The following is a 20729-nucleotide window of genomic DNA, read 5'->3' as shown; positions in this document are numbered from 1 at the left end:
TTGAGTAGCAGAGGGCTACTCCAGCATGAGCTGATGCCTGGACCTAGGGTTTTGTCTGGGTTTGAATACCTTACGTTACAAACAGTTTCCATAGACTTCGACCTCTCTTCTGGCTGTATGATGATGTCACTTCTGGTTTTATGATGACATCACTTCAAGTGTTATGGTGGTCAGTGACTAGCAAGTCAGCATATGGATGAAGCTGTTGTAGTTTAATTTGGGTAGATAGATTAAGCATGCAAGTTATCTACATAGAAGAGGTTCAATTGAGGCATTTAATCAAGCCAAAGTGGATACATCAACTCTGGTCCAACTCTGGTGTCTCTCATATATTATAGATGGAAGGGAGATCCAATCGGTTATACCCCTGCAGACGACCCCTTTGTACAACTGTGACAATACCAGTTTATCCATTAACGTCGACCACATACTTTATTCATGACATAGACATCAAAGAATACTAAAATATTCTCTACTAAACAAGAAAATGTAATCGGCAATTAATGATCAAATACTTCTTGACCGCTCATGTATTACTGCTCTAGATCATAGCCCTATAGGAGGAATAGGAGACCTATCCAATTAAAAAAATTCACCTTTTAATATACGATCAAGTAAAATGTAGAATGAAAGTTATTACTTATATATTTATCAGTTCTGTCAGACTCAAATCTTTACGTTTATTTTAGGAGCCTTGCCCCAGATATTCTAGTTACATTGAGACATCGAAAAAGGAGAACAAGGGGATATTGAAACAGGCCGGTAACAAACCAATCACAATGAAAAAATACGACTATAAAACAGAGTTACATCTTGTTAAAGACAAGGCATTCTTGGCAGAAGATTCTCATTGACTGGATTTTTTTTTGTAAAGATGTAATTCCAATAGTGTGTTTGATAAAACTATTTGCTCGCAGACATTTAGAAGAGAAGCTCGACTGCCAAAACATAATGGCTTCCTCTGACCACGGAATGGCATTTTAATGAATTCATTTCCATCCCATTACAAGAAAGTTATAGCTCCAGCTAAGGGTTTCTCTAATGTAACAGAAAGTTTGGTGTATACAACATAACCACATAGAACCCATTGCAAACGAGAGGCAAGATGATTAATGAACAGATAGAGCCGGGTAAATGGATAGACAGTAATAAGGATAGATGGACTGAGGAAGAAGATAGATAACCTGTGAGAGAGAACAACAGAAACGTAGATAAAAATGATTTACTACTGAGGGGCCACATCTAATGTATTTATTTGCCTCAAAATGAATACAAAACAGTTCAAGAGGAATTATTTACCCCCAACTCAACTTGGGGGTGCCAAATATTAGACACCCCAAGTAAATGTATTACTTACCTGAAACCTATCAGCAGAAAACTGCACCGGCCTGGGGTTATACCAGTGACCACCATGGAGCGATCCTCTTCCGGCTTCTTCTTTCTTTTCACGGCTGCGCATTAGAGTGAAAAGCAGAACTTTAACCAAAAAGTCAGCTTTTTCATTCTACTGCGCATGCGTCTGCCCTGGGAAATTTGAAGAAATAAGAAGCCGGCAGAGAAGAGTTCCGTGGTGCTCACTGGTATAACCCCAGGCCGGTGAAGTTTTCTGCTGGTAGGAGCACCGGCCTGGGTTTCAGGTAAGTAAATACATTCACTTGGGGGGTGCCTAACATTTGACACCCCCAAGTGTGAAACGACTTTCCTTCTCCCTTCAAGGACACAAGGGGAGAAGGGTGCAGCCACCAACAAGGATACATCCTGATGAAGGGTGGTTATTCCCCCCCGAAACGTTGAATGTTTGAAACGTGGAATGTTTGGTGGCTGAATAAAAGGGGATACTCCCCGACTGCATTGAACCAGTGTGTGTGCGGATCTGTTTTTCTATACACATTCGTTGCTAAGGGACCCGGTCGGGACAACAGAAGAAACACACCACCAGTTGCAGGATTGGTGAACTACAGGTGTGCGGTAGGAGAAATTACATTGTACATCGGCATCAGGATTTAATGGCAGCAAGTTGAACGCAATGATACGGAATCAGACACACTCACCGTTGAACAATTCCGCACTGCAGAGAATGAGAACGATTTTGAGCACGATCATTCACATTATTTATTGTTTTATATTACAGGTATAGTATCTGTTATCTGGAAACCTGTTCTCAAGAAAGTTCAGAATTAAGGGAAGTGGTCTCCCATAGACTCTATTTTAATCAAATAATTTTTTTTCCTTTTTCTGTGTAATAATAATAAAACAGTAGCTTGTACTTGATCCCAACTACGATATAATTAATCCTTATTGGAAGCAAAACCAGCCTATTGGGTTTTTTGATCTCTACATGCAGGGTCAGACTAGGGGACCACCCCTGCCAAAAAGCCCCCTCTGGGCTCCTCCCCACATATATTTTTATTGCGGCAACCAGGGCAGGAGAGGGAGTTCTGGGGCAGAGGTGACAGGTTTGGGTAGGAAGCGGTTTGGGCCCATGAGAGCCGTAGCCCATCGGGTTTTCTCCTGGTGTCCTGCAAGCCCAATCTGACCCTGTTTACATGCTTTTCTAGTAAATGTAAGAAGATCCAAATTACAGAAGGATCCGTTATTTAAAAAACCCCAAGTCCCAAGCATTGCGGGTAACAGGAACTATACCTAGACTGGAGTATTTTATAGGGAATGACTTGGTTTAATATGGTGATCCCTTCTTTCATATTCTACATATAATAAAAGGTATTTCATATTAAGGTATTTTATAGTTTCCTTGGTCACAGAACTCTTTGCGATAAAAACCTCAATTACAATCTTTTTTGACATTTGGATAATCAGACTCCGTTACTAACACTGGGCAAATTTGCACCTGGGCAGTTACCTATAGCAACCAATCAGTAATCAGCTTTGTTCAATCAAGAAGCAGAAAAGCAACAATGCCTACTGTGAATGAACTCTATATATAACTGCCTGGGATTTTACAGATACTGCATCTGCTTTTAGCAGGCAGGCTGCAGCCTTGTTATATTGCTCTGAATCCCCTTTACAGCCCTCACTAGAAATGTGATTTATATTTCTGCAGTCATTTAAGTAAACCCTTTATGCGGCACCTCTTACCTCCTTATATAACCCATTTAAAAATCAAGCATTTTTGGCTACTGAAAAAAAGATATTTTACATTATACATATGAAATATCATATCTACAAATATACAGTGGATAGTTAGGAAGTGATGTGCGAATAAATTCGGCAGGCATGAATTCACTGTGACTTTCCGCTTTCCGCCATCCTCGGAAAAAATCACGAAACTGCGGCAAAAAAAACAGTGTGGAGGCAGGGTGTAGTGCACCTGTAATAGAGCGCTATTTGGCGCCAGTGGTTCTTAATGCTTAACCAACTGGAAAAAGGTACCGAAGCATTAGGGCCCTCACTACCAGACTGTGTAACAGTTTCTTCCCCCAAGTCATAAGGCTCCCGAATACTCAGGGACCGGACAGATCTCTCTCACACACACACTCTATCTGACCGACCTTACTATATACCACAACATTACACAGCCACTGTACGCCATTGTATAAATAAATAGCCATTGGATACAATTGTTCTCTACGAGCACATCTGTACTTTGTCATGTTCTTTATCATGTTCTTACTACTATCATATCACAAGGATACACCCATCATGTCTGACGTTTAGCATTATTTACTTAACATATTACATCTGCTGAGTGTGCACTGTCTTGTCCTCAGAGCCGGGCCAACCCAGCCAGGCGCCCTAGGCAACCTGGCTGGGCACGGCGCCGGCTGAGTGCATGCTCGAGCGTGCATGCGCCAAAGTGTGTTTTAGCGCGCATGCGCCAAAGTGTGCTTGAGCGCGCATGTGCCAAAGTGCGCTTGAGCGTGCATGCGCCAAAGTGCGCTCGAGTGTGCATGCGCCAAAGTGCGCTCGAGCGTACATGCGCAGAAGCGCATTATTACCAAAAAATATTCATGGCAGTCGGGGAGAGACGGGACCGGACAATGGGGTAGGCGTCAGAGCAGGTACGTGCCTGGCGCCCCCCCCCAGCTTTGCACCCTAGGCACGTGCCTACTCTGCCTACCCATAGTTCCGGCCCTGCTTGTCCTGTCCCTACACTGTGCTGACCTGTCTTGCAGGAGTTGCATATTTTTGCACTTGCACTTTTTGTCTGTTGTCCGGTACTTCTATGTTGTGTGTAGCACCATGGTCCTAGAGGAACATTGTTTCAATACACTGTGTACTGTACAAACGTATATGGATGAAATGACAATAAGCTCACTCTTGACTCTTGACTTAACCAGAGAACTTAGTTTATTCAACAGCTTCATCCACAGAGAAGTTTATAGAAATAACAGGAACATATAGCAACAGAGGATAGCATACTCACAAGTATCAAATGAATAGCCCAGTCCCTGCAGGCAAGGTAACATAAACAGCAGCTGTGAAGCAGCAATTGAAGGTACAACCAGCTTTCAGCCTTTTCCCTAAGTGGAACCCAGGGGAATCTCTACATCCCTAAAAGTCCCTACTTCAGGGCAATTAGTACCCGGGATCTTAATCCCACTGACTCTCCTTGGCAGAGCCTTAGGCTGCTCAACTAAATAACCTGTCTATCAATCCTAGAGTGACCTATTACAGAGTATAGCTTATCCTTTACTAGACCCAAAGTACCTAGGTTCCACTACCCATTCCCTTCCTGCCTACTCAGGTAGGGGGCTAAAGCAAAGTGGAACCTAAACACATGGTTACCCAGACCTTTATACTATCACACAGTGCCATCTACTGGTCACTGTTTGAACTTCAAGGACATAGCTTAAGGCAAAATAATGAAATAGGTCCCCCATTAGGACCCATTTAGGTGTCTATCACACTGGGGATTTGCCTGCCAATATTATTCAGGGTGGCTCATTTATCAGACCCCCTACACATACAAGGGGCCTTTTATTTTCAGACCCCATTTTAATATATTGCAGGGCCCAGATAACCAGAGGGCTTATTATTGGTGCCCCCTTGGGCAATTCCATGCAAATTTAGTAGTATAAGGCCCAGGGCCAGTAGGGGTACATCATAGCAGATAGGGGTGCTGGCATTCACTTCTTTTGTCTACCCCTAGTCTGGCTGAATTGAAGCTGCCTGACTGCTGATACACAATAGTGATAAGTGGGAACAGCCATTGTGCATTGTTAAACCCCCAACCACCAACTCATCCCTACATGAGCCCCCACTCCTTGGCAAACAACACCCCCCCCTCCGTCACTTCACTGATGGGGCCCCACAATTACTGATGGAGGCTCAGCCTGTAGAACTAGATTACACCTGTGAATTGGGTGCAAAAGGCAGAGCAGAAAGCAAATATCTAAATGACAAGGTGGCTTGAAAACATGGACTAATATTCATCAATTTCATTCAAATTGAGATGCATCACATTTCCATCCTCTGGAATCTAATATAATACACTTACTCGCTATATTGATGTCTGTACCTTTTTGTAGCATGCGTATGGGATCCATTATCCGGGAAACCCGTTATCCAGAAAGTTCGAATTACAGAAAGGCTGTCTGCCATAGACTCCATTTTATCCAAATAATCCAATTATTTTAAAATGATCTCCTTTTTCTGTGTAATAATAAAACAGTAGCTTGTACTTGATCCCAACTTATATATATTGAATCCTTAGTGGAAGCAAAACCTGCCTAATGGGTTTATTAAGGGAGTTATTTGTCAAAGTCCGAATTTATCTCAGTATTTTCTGCTACTAGCTCCGCTCAAATCCGCTCTGGTTTTTTTTACGCTTATTTATTATTACATTTTCCCAAAAATTTGCGTAGCTGGAATAAAAAAAATCAGAATATTTTTCCGATATTTTTGGATTTTACATCCGATTTTCATGATTTTTCACCCAAAAATTCTCATTTTTGCCCGAAAACTCCAAAAACTTTGGGGTATTGCACGAAACCCTGCGCACATCCAAAAATCATTGGGACTTCTCCCATTGACTTATATGCAACCTCGACAGGTCTGAGATGCCGGATTTTCAGATTCAGACTTTTCCATCCTCAGGGTATAATAAATTCTGAAAAATTCGTGATTTTTTAAAAGTCTAATTTTTCGTGATTTTTGCGTTCGGAGTTTAGTAAATAAACCCCTTAATGTTTACAGGATTTTTGAAGATCCAAATTACAGAAAGATCCATTATCCGGAAAACCCCAGGTCACAAGCATTCTGGATAACAGGTCCCATACCTGTACTACTTTCTGTCCTAAGTGTGTACAAGTGGAACACTAACACATTTGCTTAACTGCTACATTTAAGGGTGTAATAGAAGAATGCTTGGAAGGAAGGCACCAAGTGATCTAACTTGTGTTTAAATTATTTTTTAGCAGACTTAAGTAAGATAGGGAGACCCAAATTACAGAAAGAGCCCATATCCGTAACCCCCAGGATCCTGAGCATTCTGGATAACAGGTCCCATACCTGTGCAAGCATTTTATCTGATAAAGAAAACATATTTTACAAAGGAAAAGCTTCTGAGCATTGCTCTAATGGCTGTATTCTCAGTGATCCGGCACCTGTATATGTGTTTGTGTAGGTAACTTGTGCCTCCGAGCTGTGTGTGCGGCTGATAAATAAGTCATCATTTACTGCAATATAAACAGCAATAAAACAGGGTTTTGTAAAAAGTAACACACTGAAAAAAAATCCATTTATGCATTTACTGTAACCGAATTTCCTGTACTTTGATATTCTTTGGTGTTTGTTTCATTATTTTAGTTTCCTCTATTGAGTGAGTGCCAGGATCTTTCGTTGGCTTCTGGAAAGCGAGTGACAAACACAGAGATATGGAGAGGAGGGGTCGGGAAGCTCATGAAAGCAAGGGATTATAATAGCAAAGAATGGAGACAATGGCAATGCATAATATGTGCAGGCAGCAGTGTGGGGAAATTGTGTTAATGCAACACTGAGCCAAATGCCAGGCTGTTCACAACAATCAGGTAGAATATAATAGGCTTAATCATGGAGCAGAATGTGGCACCAGCAATGTTGTCTAAGCGCTAGGGGCCCCGGAGATTCTGTTATAAAGATCCCCAGAGGGTCTTAAAGGAACAGTAACACCAACAAATGAAAATATTTTAAAGTAACGAAAATATAATGTAGTGTTGTTCTGCACTGGTAAAAAGACTGCTATAGTTTATATAAACAAGCTGCTGTGTAAACAAGCTTATCTGTTATCTACAGTGTATCCTGTGCTTGAATGGCTGCCCCCATGGCTACACAGCAGCTTGTTTATATAAACTATAGTAGTACTTATCTGTTATCTACTGTGTATCCTGTGCTTGAATGGCTGCCCCCATGGCTACACAGAAGCTTGCTTATATAAACTATAGTAGTACTTATCTGTTATCTACTGTGTATCCTGTGCTTGAATGGCTGCCCCCATGGCTACACAGCAGCTTGTTTATATAAAATATAGTAGTTCTTATCTGTTATCTACTGTGTATCCTGTGCTTGAATGGCTGCCCCCATGGCTACACAGCAGCTTGTTTATATAAACTATAGTAGTACTTATCTGTTATTCTATTGTTATCCTGTATCTTCGACTGTGTGTTCTATAAGTAGGGCTACTAGCAGCCATTCTTGTTATATATAAGTAAATTCTTAGGTAGTAGTTGACTATCTTGTCATTATACCTGATGTTATATCCTGTGCTGAATGGCTGCCCCCATGGCTACCAGTAGGAGACTTGTTATATTAAACCTATAGCTTATCATGTTATCTGTGTATAAAATGGCTGCCTTCCAGTGGCTACCAAGCATATAAATTATATAGTAGTACTTTATCTTGTTAACGTACGTGTGTATCCTGTGCTTGAAGTGCTCGCCCCCATGGTACATCACGCAGCTTGTTTTATAAATCGTTATAGTCAGGTTAACCTTTCTGGTTCTCTATTTTGTGTCAACTTCCTGGTGCTTGTTGAATGGCTGCCCTCCATGGCTACACAGCAGCGCTTTTTGTTTTTATAGTAGCACTATTAGTGTAGTACTTAATGGTCTGTTATTCCGTCTAGTACTGTGTATCCCACTGTGGCTTGTAATGGCTGCCCCCATGGCTACACAGCAGCTTGTTTATATAACTATAGTAGTACTTATCTCTTATCTACTGTGTATCCTGTGCTTGAATGGCTGCCCCCATGGCTACACAGCAGCTAGTTTATATAAATTATAGTAGTACTTATCTCTTATCTACTGTGTATCCTGTATAGAGTTTCTGAAGAAAACACACCAATGTTCCCAGTGCAGGGTAACACAAATTGTATTGTCATTCTTTTAAAACATTTAAATTTTTTTGGTGCTATGGTTCCTTTACTCTAGTACAGGTGATTTATTACTAATCAAATTTTGTATTTTTGTGCACAGATTTGATATATGAATAGATGTGTCCGTTTGTGGTTTTGCCATTTTAAATCAACGCAACGCGAAGCTTTCGACTTTGTTTTATAACGTTTTTCACTCACTAAGGGCTTTGGTAAGATGGTATCGGATGTAGATGTATGGGTCAAAATATAATGGGATAAATAGATGTGCTGTTAACTTCTCATACACAGAAATGAACAGTTCCTTAGTGTAAAACTCTAATGCATGGCATTGTGTGGTGTTGCATTGTGTTGTTGTGCTGTTGCATGGTGGTGTATGGTGTTGCATGGAGGATCAGATAAAATCAGACACACATAATCTGATGAAAATCGCTTGTGGAGTTTTACCCTGAGCAACTACTGTGTATTCCCCACAGAAAACAAGTCTGCAAAAATCATACAACAAAGCCCCAAAAGGTGCAGCACTAAGATGTTCCTTAAGGTGCCCACACACGGGCATACGTTTATCGTTCTGCGATGAACGATCGTATCGTTAAAAGATTGCTTGACGATTATTTTGCCATACGATATGCCATCCACGGAGAACGATTATATAAACAGATATAACCGTATTGTTTGCTTCGTGTGCGGACGAACATTGTTCAACAAACGAGGAGCGGTGCAGCATTGTGTCACTGTCTGTAGTGGATAGTCAGTTTCTCCTTCCCTGCTCCATACGGACATATGCAGGACCGCCATCAGAAATCGCAGGGCCCCATACGACAAAATTTCACCGCAAGCCCCACCTACAGGTCCTCCCTCCCCACCCCACAGGTCTGCCCCCACCACACAGTAAAAAAACAAAAAAAAATATTGATGGCTAGGGTTCCCACATGTTAATAAAAAATAAAAAGATATTGGTGGTCATGGCCCCCCATAAAAAAAATATTTGTGGCCAGGGCCCCCCACATTATGAGAAAATTGGTGGCCAGGGCCCCTTAAACATCAATGCCTTCCCAAAGTCAGCAGCTCTCAGAAAGTTGGGGGGGCCCGGCTAATCAAGTACGTGTGGCGTGGCCGGGCCCCCTTTGCCCTCGGGGCCCCCTACAACTCTCCCCCCTGTCCCCCCCTGATGGCTGCCCTGGACATATAGATTTATATCTTGTTATGGCCTAATAAACTTTCTTTCACATATGAGGTGATAGGGTGATATTCCTGCAGTCAGCACCAATTTATTTCTTTACATAGTTCATATGGTAACAAATGAAGCTTTAAGCAAAGAACGTTCGGGTCCTTCCGTATAACCATCAACCATCCGATAGGTTATCGATATTATCGCAACGTTCTGAAATTGGTCGTTTGGAAGCAAAAAATCTGCCTGTGTATGGCCACTAGTGATGGGCGAATTTGCAGAGAATTTGTGCGATTCGCCGCCGATGAATAAATTCACGAAGCGGGCGCGAAAATTCACTGGCGTAAAGAAAAATGGAAGCCGATGCATTTTCGCCAAAAAAACGAACGTCGGCGTCAAAAAACAGACGCCGGCATCAAAAACGGACGCCGGCGTCTCGCCATTTCGCAAATTTCGCTGTTTAGCAAATTATGCATGAAATTCGCTAATTTTCCGCCAAATCGCAAATTCGCCCATCACTAATGGCCACCTTTAGTCTGTGTGCGTGTACCTGTGCTAAAACATCTGATCTATAAGTCATTAGGTTATTGAGCTACATGCAGAGGTGTTGGTAATAAGATATTCATGAATGGGACCTTTTATCCAGAATGCTCTGGACCTGGGGTTTTCCGGGTAATGAATCTTTTTGTAATTTGGATCTTCATACCTTAAGTCTACTAGAAAATCATGTAAACATTAAATAAACCCAATAAGCTGGTTTTGCTTCCAATAAGGATTAATTATATCTTAGTTGGGATCAAGTACAAGCTACTGTTTTATTATTACACAGAAAAAGGAAATTGTTTTAAAACATTTGGATAAATTTGGTTAAAATTGAGTCTATGGAGACAGCCTTCCCAGAATTTGGAGCTTTCTGGATAATGGGGTTTCTGCATAATGGATGCCATACCTGTACTTCTCTTTATTGGACAAATTGGCATTAGGATTAGGATGAGGACTGGAGAACCGGAGAAGATTGATGCTGTTAAAACTTGGAGTAGGAATTAACTCCTTCATTTCAGGCAATAAGGACTTTCACTACAAAGCCTGAGGGCTGGAAATTAGATTTTATATTAAACGTATTCTGTAACACACAGCGCAGAGTGTCAGTACTTTATAAATAATAACAAACAAAAACAATGTATAATTTAACATCAAACATCAGCGGTAGAGGAGAGATGATACACGACTGGAGCTGCTGGAGATAACAGTTCCTTTATTCAGCAGGAACACCGTCGATTTATTTACAAACCTTGTCAAGATTTTTGCCTTTTTCCTCCAACCTCTCGTTCGAAGCATTTGAGTTTGTTGCCTGTGTCTTCTGAACATTCTATTTAGATCAGTAGTGAGAATTCAATCTCTGCTGCTCACCGAGGTCACCTGGCAGATCATCCTGGTGGTCTGTTGGGTGTTTCTTTGCTCTGGCACTTGCTGTTATCCTGACCTTTCACATGATCCAAAGGAAAAGGAGCCATTCGGTTTTTTTTTGGTTGGTTTTATATATCATTAGGTTTGTTTTGCTAATGGGGGTCAATGGCAATACCTAACGACCCAGAAAAGAATTCATTACATTCCCACTCTTCCAATACTGATGGGATTTTCCTTCATACAGAATTTTTATTATCTTGCTTCAACTGCTGATGTTCTCAATGTAATATGTTTTAGGAGGAACCACGCCCAGGTTGTCCTCAGAGTGCATCTTAGTGGGACAATGAGTTGCAGAAGATGGAAGAGCCTCTAAAAAAATGACCAATGAGGCCTGAAGGCTGTATTATGTAGCAGAGATGTTCCTTGAGGAGTCTTGGTTGGTTCCTAGATGAAGGAGAGAGCCCAGTGAATGCTGGGAGTGAAGGGAAGAGAGAGTTCCTGCAGGGCCCAGTGTTAGTGGAATTGTGGATGATGTCAATATGCAAGAAATGGTTGCAACTGAAAACGCATTGTAAGGCTCTGTTACGTTATAGGAGGGTGTTTGTTTGTGCGTATATTCTGGGGTGCCCATGTATGTTCTTGATACCTAATGCCTGTATGATCGTCTATGCGTCCATGCATGTACAGTATATGTTTGCTGGCACCAAAGCTTGTTTTTATAAAGACACCAGCAGAAGTGAACAGTGCTTGGTGATATTCCTCACTCTAGTTCTAGAACTTGTGCTTCTCAACTTCTGGTATTGCCTTGACTTGTTTCTTTCACTTACGATGGATCTCTGCCTGCCTTACAACTCCTGCCTGTTACCCGACTACAATTTAACTAAGCCTTCCTTTGACCTTGGCCTGGTCCTGAACATGTTAGTACTCAACTCTCTTTACCTCGGCCTTTTTCTGGACTGTATTGTGTGTTACACAACAGCATACATGACACATATTCAGTTCCTGCACACTCTGCTCTGCAAGTACATTGACAGTTGGCCACCTCGGGTATTTTTCAAAAGAACCAACCATCCTATGACTGAGAACCTTCTTTTCTCTTTGCTTTTACAACCTTGGTTATTAGGCTCTTACTTTGAAGTCATAAGGGAACAACACCATTAATATTCCTCAATAGCGCAATAGCTCAGGTGGCCTTTTTACTATCCAGCTTTTAATTTTTCATCACATCACAACATATAGTACTACTATGGCTAATGCTTCAGTCACTGTAAACGTCTAAGATCTTTGTTAATTCCTAAAGAAAAAACTGTCCTCTTGCATTTTTCTCAACTGAAGGACAAACAGTCTGATCATGTAATTAGGGACCAAATGATTCTGATTCTGTAGTAGACCCAATATAGGCCTGACATCCATATCTTCCACATACAGATCTTCTGGCCCCATTCCCTGTTTATCATCTGCATTCAGTCAATGACAAATGTGCAACATGCACTCTAATAACATGCGTTTCCCTAAACACTACAGTACTGTATCCCTTATAATGCATGAGTGATACTGAGTGACTTCTAATATCCTTATCATTTACAGTAGGGGGTACATTATCTCTTATAATACATGAGTGATACTCAGAGTTCCCTGTATAACTCAGCCTGCAGCCTTGTGCCTTTATATGGTCACAGAACAACCCCTCAGTGACTTCTAATATCCTTATCATTTACAGTAGGGGGTACATTATCCCTTATAATATATGAGTGATACGCAGAGTTCCCTGTATAACTCAGCCTGCAGCCTTGTGCCTTTATATGGTCACAGAACCCCTCAGTGACTTCTAATATCCTTATCATTTACAGTAGGGGTACATCCCTTATAATACATGAGTGATACTCAAAGTTCCCTGTATAACTCAGCCTTCAGCCTTGTGCCTTTATATGGTCACATAACTCCTCAGTCACTTCTAATATCCTTATCATTTACAGTAGGGGGTACATTATCCCTTATAATACATGAGTGAAACTCAGAGTTCCCTGTATAACTCAGCCTGCAGCCTTGTGCCTTTATATGGTCACAGAACCCCTCAGTGACTTCTAATATCCTTATCATTTACAGTAGGGGTACATCCCTTATAATACATGAGTGATACTCAAAGTTCCCTGTATAACTCAGCCTTCAGCCTTGTGCCTTTATATGGTCACATAACTCCTCAGTCACTTCTAATATCCTTATCATTTACAGTAGGGGGTACATTATCCCTTATAATACATGAGTGAAACTCAGAGTTCCCTGTATAACTCAGCCTGCAGCCTTGTGCCTTTATATGGTCACAGCACCCCTCAGGGACTTCTAATATCCTTATCATTTACAGTAGGGGGTACATTATCTCTTATAATACATGAGTGATACTCAGAGTTCCCTGTATAACTCAGCCTGCAGCCTTGTGCCTTTATATGGTCACAGAACAACCCCTCAGTGACTTCTAATATCCTTATCATTTACAGTAGGGGGTACATTATCCCTTATAATACATGAGTGATACGCAGAGTTCCCTGTATAACTCAGCCTGCAGCCTTGTGCCTTTATATGGTCACAGAACCCCTCAATGACTTCTAATATCCTTATCATTTACAGTAGGGGGTACATTATCCCTTATAATACATGAGTGATACTCAGAGTTCCCTGTATAACTCAGCCTGCAGCCTTGTGCCTTTATATGGTCACAGCACCCCTCAGGGACTTCTAATATCCTTATCATTTACAGTAGAGGGTACATTATCCCTTATAATACATGAGTAATACTCAGAGTTCCCTGTATAACTCAGTCTGCAGCCTTGTGCCTTTATATGGTCACAGAACAACCCCTCAGTGACTTTTAATATCCTTATCATTTACAGTAGGGGGGTACATTATCCCTTATAATACATGAGTGATACTCAGAGTTCCCTGTATAACTCAGTAGGGATGTAGCGGACTGTTCGCCGGCGAACTTGTTCGCGCGAACTTCGACCGTTCGCGTCCGCCGAATGTTCGCGAACGTCGCGCGACGTTCGCATTTTGAGTTCGCGTTCGATTCGAATACAAATCGTTCGACCATTCGACCATTCGAATTCCTTCGACCGCTAAAAATCGAACGATTTCCATTCGTTCGAACGATTGTAAGCATTCGATCGAATGAAAAGCATTCAATCGAATGCTTCGATCGTTCGATTCGAATGAAAATCATTCGATCGAACGATTAAAATCCTTCGATCGTTCAAATCGAACGATTTTAGCGGGTGTTCGAAGTTCGCGAACTGTTCGCGAACGTTCGCATTTTTTGCCGGTGTTCGCGAACAGCGTTCGCGAACACCAAATCGGCAGTTCGCTACATCCCTATAACTCAGCCTGCAGCCTTGTGCCTTTATTTGGTCACAAAACCCCTCAGTGACTTCTAATATCCTTATCATTTACAGTAGGGGGTACATTATCCCTTATAATACATGAGTGATACGCAAAGTTCCCTGTATAACTCAACCTGCAGCCTTGTGCCTTTATATGGTCACAGAACAACCCCTCAGTGACTTCTAATATCCTTATCATTTACAGTAAGGGGTACATTATCCCTTATAATGCATGAGTGATACTCAGAGTTCCCTGTATAACTCAGCCTGCAGCCTTGTGCCTTTATATGGTCACAGCGCCCCTCAGTGACTTCTAATATCCTTATCATTTACAGTAGGGGGTACATTACCACTTATAATACATGAGTGATACGCAGAGTTCCCTGTATAACTCAGCCTGCAGCCTTGTGCCTTTATATGGTCACAGAACAACCCCTCAGTGACTTCTAATATCCTTATCATTTACAGTAGGAGGTACATTATCCCTTATAATACATAAGTGATACTCAGAGTTCCCTGTATAACTCAGCCTGCAGCCTTGTGCCTTTATATGGTCACAGAACCCCTCAGTGACTTTTAATATCCTTATCATTTACAGTAGGGGGGTACATTATCCCTTATAATACATGAGTGATACTCAGAGTTCCCTGTATAACTCAGCCTGCAGCCTTGTGCCTTTATATGGTCACAGAACAACCCTTCAGTGACTTCTAATATCCTTATCATTTACAGTAGGGGGTACATTATCCCTTATAATACACGAGTGATACGCAGAGTTCCCTGTATAACTCAGCCTGCAGCCTTGTGCCTTTATATGGTCACAGAACCCCTCAGTGACTTCTAATATCCTTATCATTTACAGTAGGGGGTACATCCCTTATAATACATGAGTGATACTCAAAGTTCCCTGTATAACTCAGCCTTGTGCCTTTATATGGTCACATAACTCCTCAGTCACTTCTAATATCCTTATCATTTACAGTAGGGGGTACATTATCCCTTATAATACATGAGTGAAACTCAGAGTTCCCTGTATAACTCAGCCTGCAGCCTTGTGTCTTTATATGGTCACAGAACAACCCCTCAGTGACTTCTAATATCCTTATCATTTACAGTAGAGGGTACATTATCCCTTATAATACATGAGTAATACTCAGAGTTCCCTGTATAACTCAGCCTGCAGCCTTGTGGCTTTATATGGTCACAGAACAACCCCTCAGTGACTTTTAATATCCTTATCATTTACAGTAGGGGGGTACATTATCCCTTATAATACATGAGTGATACTCAGAGTTCCCTGTATAACTCAGCCTACAGCCTTGTGCCTTTATATGGTCACAGAACCCCTTAGTGACTTCTAATATCCTTATCATTTACAGTAGGGGGTACATTATCCCTTATAATGAATTATACTTCCCTGTATAACTCAGCCTGCAGCTGATATTGTATGTGCGAAACTCATAGCACAGAATAACAGTTTTTTTTAATTTTTAATCTATAATTTATGATAGATACGTAGAATAATTATTTTTACCAGATTTGGAAAATCTGCATTGTTTTTTCTACAAAACAGTATTCCTGCTGAATAAATAAAGGGTGATAAGTAATAGTCCCTGTGATGTGTCTGTTTTTTTCTGCTTGAAAAACATCTGGTGATTCATCACAGCAGTGAAATTCCATAAAAGCCTGACTTAAACCCCCAGCATTATATTGTTCACAGCACAAAAGACAGATAAATTCATCAAATTTAAACAGAAACACACATGTATCTATTATCTGACACTCACATATCTACAGTGCATTTGTCTGGCTGCTAAGACAATGTATAAATACGAATGAAACGAGACAATAAAGCCCATCCACTGAGTTTTACCAATTACCACCAGTCTTACGTTATCAAGACAAAACATTGCCATTCAAGAGCGCAGAACAACATTAATTGTATCCTCTACAAAATCTAGGAACGTTCAGTCATTAATTTTCTCCTGGGCATGTTAATCAATATTTAAGTCATGCCCACATTAACCTTATGCCCCAGTTGGACCAATGTGCTGTACTAAAAAATTTGAATTTCTTCACCCTTGCTAAGTATTATGATAGTTGATTTTTAAAAGGAACTTTTTACTTTTCACAGAAACTTGAGTTTGATCAATAATATTTCTATTTATACCATAAGGCCAAAGACTATAGGGGTAGAGCTATTTTAGGGTCTCCAAACAGAGGGAGGAAATGCATTTGGCCATGCAGATCAGCAGTTGTAGGAAGGTGTGGGAGGCAGCAGGTATAATGAGGCAAAATGGAGATGTGGAACACTAAGAAGACAGGAGAGCAAGTAGGAGACATTAGGGCAAGATGGAGACACTACAGCAAGAAGGCGCGAGCAAGATGAAGACAATATTCAGTAGCAAGAAGGAGACAATTGAGCACAATGGAGGCAGTGAAGCGAGATGAAGACAATACAGCATGAAGGAAACAGTAGAGCAAGATAGAGACAACGTAGCAAGAAGGAGACCGTAGATGAATATGGAGATAGCGGCAAGGAAACAATAAGGCAAGATGGAGCCAATATAGCAAAAATGAGACAGTTGAGCACAATGGAGACAGTGAAGCATGACCGAGACAATACAGCATGAAAGAGACAATAGAGCAAGATTGAGACAGTAGCAGATGAAGGAAATAGTAGGGCAAGATGGAGTTAATACAGCAAGGACACAGTTGTGCATGAGGGAGACAATACAGCATGATGGAGACAATACAGCATGATGGAGACAATACAGCATGATGGAGACAATACAGCATGATGGAGACAATACAGCATGATGAAGACAGCAGGGCAAGATTGAGATATTATACCAAAAAGGAGACAGTAGAGAAGAAGGAGTCAGCATTTAAATAAAAAAAGTCTGACCATACAAGAATCCATTATTGGACCTTATTTGTTATTAAAAAAACACAATTTATTCAGATTGGGGATAAACTCGATTAAATCGAGCAAAGATTTGAATTGTATGATTTTTGCAGACTTTTTTTTCGTAAAATAGTCCGATTTTTCCTAAATCCATCACAGACCACAGAAATTCCAAATAGAATAGGGACCTCTCTCATTGACTTATATACAACCTCGGCAGGTCTGAGATGGAGGATTCATACTTTTTCCATCTCATGGTATAATAAAATCTCCCACTAACCATTATGATCCTACTTTATATAATTAAAGAGGCTCCTCTAGTTTTGGTTGGCCCCAAGGCTATTTTAGCAAAGGAAACAAAGGGAAGTGATGTCAGGGGAAAGTCAATTTCTTTATTCCAAATCAACTGACACTAGAAAAGAAGAGAAGATAAAATTGGGCCTGTATGTTCTGTTCAATATTCATGAGCCTGTCATTAGGCAGCACTCCCTACCCTATAGTTAGATGACATGACTGGGAATGCGGAGGGACGTGTTAAACCTATTCTGCGTCACAGCATACATTTATTTTACAGATTTTCTTGTTACAGAACAGGTGCTAGTGAAAAAAAAAACAAACATTAGAAACTGATTAAGAAGCTGGAATAGTTCCATGGGGTATATTTTAATCTGTTTTGGGAAAAACCTAATTGTGTTGTAAAAACTGTGTTCATTTTAAATATGTGGGGCTATCCATCTCCACACAAGGAATGTGCCTTCAATCCTAATTGTTTCCTTTCTTCCAAGGGTAAATTAGAATAATTCCACATGTTCTTCAGAAAGAAAGGGTGTTTATTTTGTGAAAAGCAGGAATACGTATGTAGTGTAAGGATTCAGTCAGAAGTTTCATCGATGGTACAAAGAGGAAAATTTCACACATTTTAACTGAAGGCAAAACATCAATTCCTTGGTAAGAATAATCCCTGAATGCATTGTCAGCTTTATATTTAGGGAGCAAGGGGCTTTTAAGTTCACCCTTAAGTTAACTTTTTGCATGTTATAGAATGGTTTAGCAACTTTGATCTTCATCCTCATTTTTTTCAGTATTTCAAATGAATTGCTTTTTTCTTCTGACTCTTTCCAGATTTCGAATCGGGGTCACTGACCTTATCTAAAAAAACAAATGCACATTTATTGTTATTGCTACTTTCTATTAAGGCTATATGTTACGTATGGTATCCCAAAACCCAGAACAAATGCCAAGACCTGGTCGCGGCTCACGCTTCTGCCTGTAATCGCCGCCTTTTGCTTCAGGACAAGCCCTCTGCTACTTGGATGATACTCACCAGGAGTGAGAGAACAAAGGCATAAGTTCTGGACAGACAAGGGAACCGTATCGAATATGAGAGGAGGATCGGAGAAGCAAAATCGAAGGACAGGCCAAGGTCAATACCAATGCAGTACAGAATAAGAAGTCAGGGACGTAATCAAGGACACAGGCCCGGGTCAAACAAATCAGTAACGCAGTACAAATTCAGGATCCGAGAGAATGGTCAGAAACAGGCAGAGAACTAGCAGAAGTCAGGGACATGCAAGAGTCAAAGAACAGATAATCAGATTTAAATCACACCCAGGAACTGTTATGAAATAGACTTACATTGGGCAATGTGAATAGGAATATAGTGCCTTTCAATATTTGAAATTTGCTGCAGGCGCAATGGTATCAACTTCTTCTGAGAAGAAAAGACACCAGCATCAATTGTGGAAGCAATGTAAACACAAGGAGGAAGACGATGTGCGCAAGAGAGTAAGCAGTTGACATCCCTTTCCTGTTTCAGCACAATAATGTCCCCATGTGCAAAACAAGTGGAAAACTTGACTTGTCTTCACATATCTTGACCTCAACCCAACTAGACACCTCTTAGAATGACTATTAGTGAGCCATGCGGGATCCCATGATCAGTGTCCAACCTAATGCTCTTGTAGCTGAATGGAAGCAAATCCCACCAACAATGTTCCAAAATATAGTGGGAGCCCTCCCCAAAAAGTAGGGGTTTTTATAGCAGTTAAAGGAAGACCAACTTCATCTTAATACCCTGATCTAAGGCAGGTGTCCTGATACATCTGCACATATAGGGAAGAATAAAACTTATATGGGATATGCAGTATGCTGAGCAACACCTCTTTATCTCAGAGCAACAGCTGGCAGTCAAGACTAAGTGCAGTGAGAACTTCCAAAATATTTCTAATGATGACCAAACAGTATTACCTTTTTCTGAACCTATGGTGATATCTTCTGTCACTTCCAAAGTGACAGAGATTTACCTTTGCATTTCATGAAGGTAGAAATGAACCACCGCAGCCTCACCATACTTTGCTTTCAGCAATTTGGCAAAATCTTGGTTTGGAGGTCCTTGCATACTGTAAGCTATCTCTTTAAAATGATGTAAAAAAATAATAATTTTCTTGCAAAACGAAATATAATAATACATTCACTCATGCTTTTGGTATAGTTGACACACAGCCAAGGTACAACAGATTTGTGAAATAAAATAATGTGCGCCAGCAAAGAAACTGATTTAACCTTACAGGAGCATTCGTTTAGCAAATAAGTGAAAATATGGCCAATAGGGGGCCTTGAGAAGTGATTATAATTTATACAACACTGAGCTAAAAGATAGCAGAAGCTATAAATTAGAGAATCATTTATTGGCAGTGAATGAAAATCTTTCCCGGCTCCCTAAAAGTCCCCACAAGCAAAATCTCTAAATATAAAATTATAAGAGGAGAAAACACCAGTGTAATACTGTGAAATATGATCGCTACAAGTATAATCTCATATCACGTAGAATACTGGGATATCAATAAATTACATATTAAGCCCCCAGGACTGGTTTAACAAGATTGCTCAGTGATGATTAATAGCTGAGTCGGTCAAAATCATGCACAGAGGGTGGAAAGGAACCTTACTTAATGTATGGATTTCACTAAAGAGAGAAAATCATGCACTGCCCTATTTGTTAGACTTCTAGGATGTGTATTAAAGCTATTGCCTGTTTTATATAGTAACCAGTGTGCACAGATGTGCTGCTATTGCCCTACAGTTATAACTGTGGTTGTCACTACGTTATCCTTCTTCTAATTGTGCTGTCAGTTAAAGGGCAACTATAGCTTAATTTTCATTTACATGTGGACTTGTTTTATGGAAATCTGATTGTATATATACACACACACACATATATATATATATATATATATATATATATATATATATATATATACCTATGTGTGTGTATTTTTCTTTTGCTTTCTTTTTCTGAAGCTTCTATAATGGATTTACTAATTCTACTTTCAGTTTTATCCAAGCTGACCATTAGCTTCCCCATCTCCTCCTGTAGACAAGGGTCGGATTGGGCTGATGAGGCACTGAAAAAAAACCTGGTGGGCCCTAGCCTTCATAATCCCCACTGACCAGGTCTACCCCCCCCCACCCACCAGGACCAGTGGCTGAAAGACTTTAGCAGGAGAAGGAGGCAGTACAAGTGATGGAGGGGCTGGTTGGTGGTGCGATTGGAGGGTGGAA

Source organism: Xenopus laevis, chromosome 4S (assembly GCF_017654675.1).
Source record: "Xenopus laevis strain J_2021 chromosome 4S, Xenopus_laevis_v10.1, whole genome shotgun sequence".
Taxonomy (NCBI): Eukaryota; Metazoa; Chordata; class Amphibia; order Anura; family Pipidae; genus Xenopus; species Xenopus laevis.
Note: the sequence above shows the minus strand (reverse complement) of the source record.